This window comes from Monopterus albus, unplaced genomic scaffold, assembly GCF_001952655.1.
Source record: "Monopterus albus unplaced genomic scaffold, M_albus_1.0 scaffold245.1, whole genome shotgun sequence".
Classification (NCBI taxonomy): Eukaryota; Metazoa; Chordata; class Actinopteri; order Synbranchiformes; family Synbranchidae; genus Monopterus; species Monopterus albus.
This window is the reverse complement of record NW_018128125.1, coordinates 549365-556569: the sequence shown is the minus strand read 5'-3', so window position 1 is coordinate 556569 and position 7205 is coordinate 549365. Positions and strand designations below refer to the sequence as shown.

General features: G+C 41.7%; 1 protein-coding gene across 1 annotated transcript in view; it reads left to right on the top strand.

Annotated features, from left to right (window-relative positions):
* Positions 1-7205, top strand: part of LOC109972058 (aldehyde dehydrogenase 2 family member) — a 61440-nt gene that overhangs the window by 46986 nt on the left and 7249 nt on the right. The gene's annotated exons all lie outside the window — the stretch shown is intronic.

Here is a 7205-nt window from a genome sequence, read left to right as displayed (position 1 = left end):
CTTGACCCATAGGGTCCACATTGGTGCTGGCCCACTTTCTGCAGTTAAAACAGCTTCCACTCCTCTGTGGAGATTGTCCATGGAGTCCAGGAGTGGGAAGCTGTTCAAATGTCTTGGTATGTTGAAGTCTCAAGAGTCATTTTTACTGGATCTAAGAGACCAAGCACAGTTCCTGAGAGGCAATTTCACCTCATGAGCCGATGCCCTGCCTCACACTTGGTGGTGTTGGTGTGGATGTGGCAGTTCAAACATGGAGCCCCCTTTCAGGGAGCTCTCCATGTCCTGGGGTAGGGCCACTCTGCAGGTTACATGAAGTGTCAGGACTAGACCCACTGCACCAGTGGCATCCCATCATGGCACCATGCTGGAGTTTGTTGAGATCCTGAGAGCGACTGATCCTTTCACAACTTGTCTATAGAAGCTGGATGTATGCATAGGTGGTTGACTGCACCCGTAGCTATGGAAGAGAGTGGGGCACCTGAGTCCAATAATTTGGAGGGGTGGATGAACACCTCCGGCAACACAGTGCACATGCAAGCGGCTACATACCAGCAGATTTTCATTGTAACTACATCAGGAAGCATTCTTCAATTCACAAACAACTGGAAGAAATAAGCAGAATGAATAACAAAAATGGAAAGATACAAATACAGCAATCCTCATCAAAATGGAAAAATAAAATGCTAAACCATACATAAATGCAAAACAATAAAAAATGGAAAAGAACAAATAAGGCAAACAACTGAAAAATGGAAAATTAATCAACAGTAAGGTCATCCTAATTATTAAAGCATGAATCATTCATATCTCTCTTTTTTTCAATGACAAATGGAAAAAAATTATGTGCAAAACAAATACAAAAATGGGAAATTAATAAGCAGAGCAATCGACAGTAAGTTCATCCTAATTAACCAGAGTATCAATCATCCATAACATGTCCTGTAATAGCAATCTAATCTACATCTTCATTTACTGTTAACCACCAGGAAAGAAAAGATTCAAACCCTGTTTCTATTTATTTTTTATTTTTTTATTTTGCACTGATACACCAATTTCATCTATGTACACTTTTACCCCCCTCCCCTGCCACGGTGAGGGGAGTCTTGGTCTCAGCTTGCTGTCTCCGCATGTTCACCATGTGTCTGCCCTTGAAACACAAACCGGGTGGCAGAATAGTGATGTTGAAGGTTTCCTTGCACCAGGCCGGCGGCAGGCAGTGGGCATTCTTGCCAGTAACAGAGCGTACATAGCAATATAATTTTCAGGATATTGGCTGCTGATGGAGGAACGTCTCCTTTGTCTCGCCAGTGGAAACAGTAAAGAGAGATTAACATTGTTCAATGGTTAGAGAAAAAAGACTTATCATGCCCTTAAGGTATACGCGGTAATCATGTAGTTTGCCAATTCTTTCAATGGACTGGGGGGCTGTTCCTAATTGTAGTCCTACAGTAGAACAAATACAAACTGTGTTCCGGGCATGTCCCACCGGGAGGAGTCCCCAGGGAAGACCCAGGACACGCTGGAGGGACTATGTCTTTCGGCTGGCCTGGGAACGCTTTGGCATTCCACCGGAGGAGCTGGAGGAAGTGTCTGGAGAAAGGGAAGTCTGGGCATCTTTGCTTAGACTGCTGCCCCCACGACCCGGTTCCGGATAAGCGGAGGAAAATGGATGGATGGATTTAAGGTCTGCCATACATTAATTCAAAAGGTCAATGCTGTGGGAATTACAAACATGTGCAGGAGTACTAGTGGTAGACAATAAATCCTATTCTTTCCAATTTCTTCCCCTGTTTTCCTCAATTGTGCTTTAAGAGTGCCATTCTGTCTTCCTACTAACCTTGCAGATTGTGGATGATATGCATGGTTCAGGTCTGTGTGTAAAGTTACCAGGCAGAATTTCTTTCTCTCACACTTGTTTAATTTTATGGAGTCCATGCAGATGTGTTGAAATGGAAGTTGTGGTTTTGGAAACTGACCTCTTTTAGTTATGTTTTTCTCTTGCATTGTGGCAAGCTCATATTGTACGGTTAACAAAAAATGTTGGAATAGTTTGAAAATTCATATGCTGTAAACACTAGCATGCCTAGCATGGCTGTCCCTGTCCCTATCTATCTCCCCCTTTTTTTGAGGCATGACTCTGTCCATGTCTCAAAATTGCAGCATATCTAAAGAAGACTAGGCTAGGTTTCCCTTCTGGTCATTTGTATAATTCTGTTTCATTAAAGGTTGTCTCCCTTTTCTGCCACCTCTGAAGGTCAGCTTGTGAGGCTGCCTTTGTAGTGGAAATTCATGATAAGGACCCCCTTCTTGGCATAACAGTAGAGCAATTTTCATTCAAAATCTAACTTGAGCCAGGTCTTCCCTGACTGTAGGTTTTGGGACAAAAGCAAACAAACAGAAATAAACTGTAGAACTTCTAATGGCACCATGAGGAGTTCATGTTCCTCTTTTACAAACAAATCATGGGAGTGTTCTTTGTTTAGCCATATGAAACAATCCAGCTCAACAAATATTTCTAAAGCTAATGTTGCAAACTTCATATGTTGGTCAAATGACTGGCTCATACAGGTTGCCTGCATTAGGCTGTCATCATTATGAAGCCTGCAGCAAACAAAACATTTCCTTCAAACTGGCTAAAAGTACCAAACACACAGTGGCTTCACTAAGTCTGAGCAGGCAATGCAGTTAATGTTGGTGTTAGCTAATAGCATTATCAAAACTGAAAGACAATTAAAAACTAAAGCTCAGGGTCACATTGACTGTGATTCATTCACAGTTTCAGCAGGCTTTCTGCATGCCTTTTAAGACAGTTTGATCTAATGGAGATGGGTAGTCTGCTGTCAGTACTTCTGTTTGTTGATTTATTAGCTTTATCAGTTTTATAGTTGCTGTATAGTATGGGATTTGTGCCCTTAACTGTGTTGGCCACTTATAAATTGCTACTTTTGTTGGTAAGAGTAGACAGCAAACAGTTCAATGTCTCTGCTACAGAATTTTTCCTTAAGAGTAACATGTCCAGGATTGCACCATCTGTTATTTATGTACACAGCAACTATATTTTGTTTCACACATACACCGCACACACAACAAAGTGTGTGTCTCCATTAGACCATGCATACCTCTGTCCCTAACTTTCATCAGACATACATCACACTCACAGTGGCCACCAGGCAACAAGCATTTAAACACCCATAGAAGTCCGGACTTTATCTGTGTACACAAAGCATTTTGAAATGAAGAAGAAAAACCAGGATAATCCAGACTTATCATATCTGAATAAATCTCCATACACACAACCCCACGGTCAAACTAATTCATTTTAATGCTCTTCAATTAGCTGAATAAACCAAACCATAAACAGTACAGACTTTGCTCTACAGCTTTAACTTAGATTGTTTCTTTAGACCAATCTAGACAAATGTATAGCGGACATTTAGCATATTCAATCTTTGTCCATTAACTACTGATTTTTAGCGCTCTATCGGCCGTGTATTTATTAAACACAACGAACATGGGACAGCACAAACAGGTAAACATCAAGACAAACATGGAACACGTAATCAGACATATAAAAGCAATGCCATAGTATCCTGCAAACATTTGAAACAAATTATTTACAACAGTTAGTCATAGTGTTAGTTTTACATTATAACAGCAGCGCTTTCCTCTGCCTGTGAAATAAAGCAAGTTAGCTGGTCTCCTATACGTATTCTGAGAGAATCGCGCCTCCTGCAATTGAATATATACATTATTAGACAAAGGAGATGGTCGGTCAGTCAGTCATTGTGGCCACCAGGTACAGTCAGAGCTTAGAGTCCAAAGTCGGGTCGGTCGTTTAAGTCTGTTCTCTGTTAACTACACCGTCACACAATGTGTGGTTATCTCTGCTACCTTGTATGGTCCCTTCCACCTAGGAGAAAACCAGTCGAGTTTGGTGTTTTCTGTAGACCTAGCTTCCCACTGCTGCATCAGGTGCAGCGGTGTCGTGTTCCTTGGTGTCACCTGTTGAGAGATGCTCATCACAGTGTTATTCAGTGTTCGTGCATATTCACACAAGGCCTCATGTTGTAACTAATGCTGGTGAGGGAATCTGTAAGGGCAACAGTAAAAGGACAGGGCATTGTGATTCCTGTCAGGACTTCATGAGGACTAAAATTAAATTTGGTGTCTGCGCAGACTTTTGCCAGTCTCTCTTTGCCCTGTTTTTCTGATGGAGCAGCTGCTTCTTGCAGCTTTTTAATGTTCTGTACGCACAAATCCCTATGTGGTTTTTCATTCATTGACTTCTGAATCATTTGTCTATGTACAGTATATACAGTGTAGCCAGTTACAGTTTTAGCAGTCAAATCAGCTGCATTGTTGCCTCTGTCTATTCTTCCATCTCCCTTTTGGTGTCCTCTGCATCTAATGGCAGCCTCATGTCTGACACATGTAGGATGGCTCATCTCTACATTGTCAAGTCTGGAGCTGTAACCTATTAACCTTACTTTCTGTGCTCCCACTTCCCCCCTTTTTGAAAAAGAGCAGCATTCACATAGCGGCTCCGGGGGCCTGATGTTGTCCAGGCGGTGGAGGAGGGTAGACATTATAATCATACTGAGGAACTCCTCCTGTTGTTCATGAATATTGTGAGGTTGGCCGGGCATTACAATGCTTTGCCCAGTGTCCTAGTCCACCATATTGATAACAGCAATCATGTCTGCGTGGGCCATATCTTTTATTGAAGCGGCCACGCTTTCTCTTGCTGTAAGCAGGTCTGTACTGGCAGGGGGGCGGGGGGTAGTTTTGTGAAGGGGGTGGGCCATAGAACGTGGGTGATGCTGCACACATGGCGGGACCTGTGGTTGCTGAAGTGTCACGGGGGGGTTTGCTGGGGCATCTGGTTAGCAGAGGCCTTGGCCTGGTTCGCTTTGTCTCTCATTTCCTACAATTGTGCCTTAGCCACTTGTGTCTGGAGATGAACCAGGTCTTTCTGTTCTTGCTCCTGTTGTTCTAATTTATTATCAATGTGATGAATAATATGAGCTTGACCACAGGGCGTAGAAAAATCAGACAGCCCCACAACTAATTTTAATGTATCTTGAACAGAAGAACGCAGGGAGGTTTCAACTGCTCCTCTAAACAACACTTCAATAGTGTTTGTTTTGGCAGGATCATCTCCTGTTCTATCCTGCCAGAGACCTTTGACTCGCAACAAATACGCTGAGCCTTTCTCACCCTCTTTGGGTGGAATGCAACATAGCTCTGTAGAGTTCATGCGAATGGGGTACTTTTGGCGGACTGCTGGCCACAACAGATGAACAAAATGGTGTAAGGGGAGGTCATCAGCATCCACATTAGTGCCACAAAGCTGTTCATTTTCTCTCAGCAATCCCCAGTGAGGTGCAGGATGTAAACACCTGTCTGATAGGGAAAATGGGGTGTAAGAGAAAGTAGTGCGCCCACTAGCGGAGGTAGTGGTTACTAAAGGCATTTGGGGCCAAGGCTTAGAGGGTGATTGTGATTCAAGACAGGCATGGACATTTCCATGATTAAGTCTCTGTGTAGTAGCGCTTGGAGACAAGTTTCTATTCTTTAAATCAGAAATGCCCATATCAGCAGCTGCAAAGGTTAAGTCAGTTACATCGGGACCACGTGTAGCACTAACTACAGTGTTTACACTATCTGACTGAGAAGGTGAGGCCTCAGAAAGAGTGCAGAAGGAGGACTGTGAGTGTGACTCAAGGTGTTTGTAGTCCTTTAGTAGCTGGTGTGCAAGGAGGGGGTTTGTACTACAAGCTGCTACTTCATTTAAATATTCATTCTGAGAGGCATTGTTACCAGTGAAGGGGGCAGTTTGCAAGAGGCTATTTTTTAACCACCAAGGAACCCATGTTTGGAGAAATCTCTCTGGTCTGGGTTGGTGTCTTTTGTGGCATTTGAGGCTGAGACTGGAGAGAAGTCAACACTGAACACGCCTCAGCGGGGGTGGGCATGTTTCTTTGTTCTCAAGTGGTTGTGTCTCTGGAGATTCAAAATTGGGCTTTTTATCTCATCGTGGTCACGTATGAGGCACAGGGCCCATCCCAACTGATCAGGTCCGGACTATGGCTCTGTCATACACCTCGCAGAGTATTTAAATAAAATGTATTTATCTAAATGGGGGAGCACACTGAATGACTTTGAAACCAAAACGGTTGCGAGGACTCGATGGTCTGTCTACTCCTAAATTACTTCAACATTTAAGCATAACCGAAACTCACTGATTAATCACTTTAGAGTCTAAACAACTATAACCTAACCCTGTAGAACCCACAGCAGTACAGACCTCCCTATTACAGTACTATAAATTTAAACTCTATCAAAACTGCTATTTAGCAACTTGTATACTTTTGGAACTGAAACAGGTGGTATTTCTGTTTTTGTTTTTTTGTTTTTCTTAAGGCAACGATCACACAACAGCACAAACACACACAGTTAGCTATTCACACAATATTAGTGAGTCATATATACAGTTCCAAAGTCAATACTGGCGATCCTGTTTCTAGTCCTCTTTTCCCTTTTTTCAGTTTTTTTTTTCAATGCACGCAGATACTTGAAGGAGAACCAATCAGGAGATATGTTTAGGTTTAAAATAAATCTACCAGCACTCAACACAGTACTCCAAAGACGCAGAGAGCAATTCATCAATTATATTAAAAAGGCGACTCACCTTTTTTGTTGGCGTTTTGATATTTTATATTGGTGTTGATTTTATCGGCACTTGTAAGTTGTGTTTATTTTTAATGTATATTGTTATTTACACTGTACAGCACTTCGGTCCACCTTGGTTGTTTTTAGTGCTTTATAAATAAAGTTGGAATGAATTGGAATGGAATTATTGTGAAATGTGCCATTTTGCATTATCTTTTACATTACTTTTATTTTTAAGTATATTTTGACACTGATACTTTTGTACTTTTACTAAAGTAGCTTAACATTTTCAGTACAGGACTTTTACTTGTAATAGAGTATTTTTACACTGTAGTACTGCTACTTTTACTTGGCTAATTAAACAAGCTGAGTACTACTTTCACCACTGCTAATTAGTGTCTTTGAATTTATTTTTCCTCCTCAAATGTAAGTTATGACTAATATTCTGTTCTGGTTCTGTACCAGAAACAAATTCCTTGTGTGTATAACATACTTGGCCAAATAAAGGTTCTTCTGAATGCGATATCTCAGGA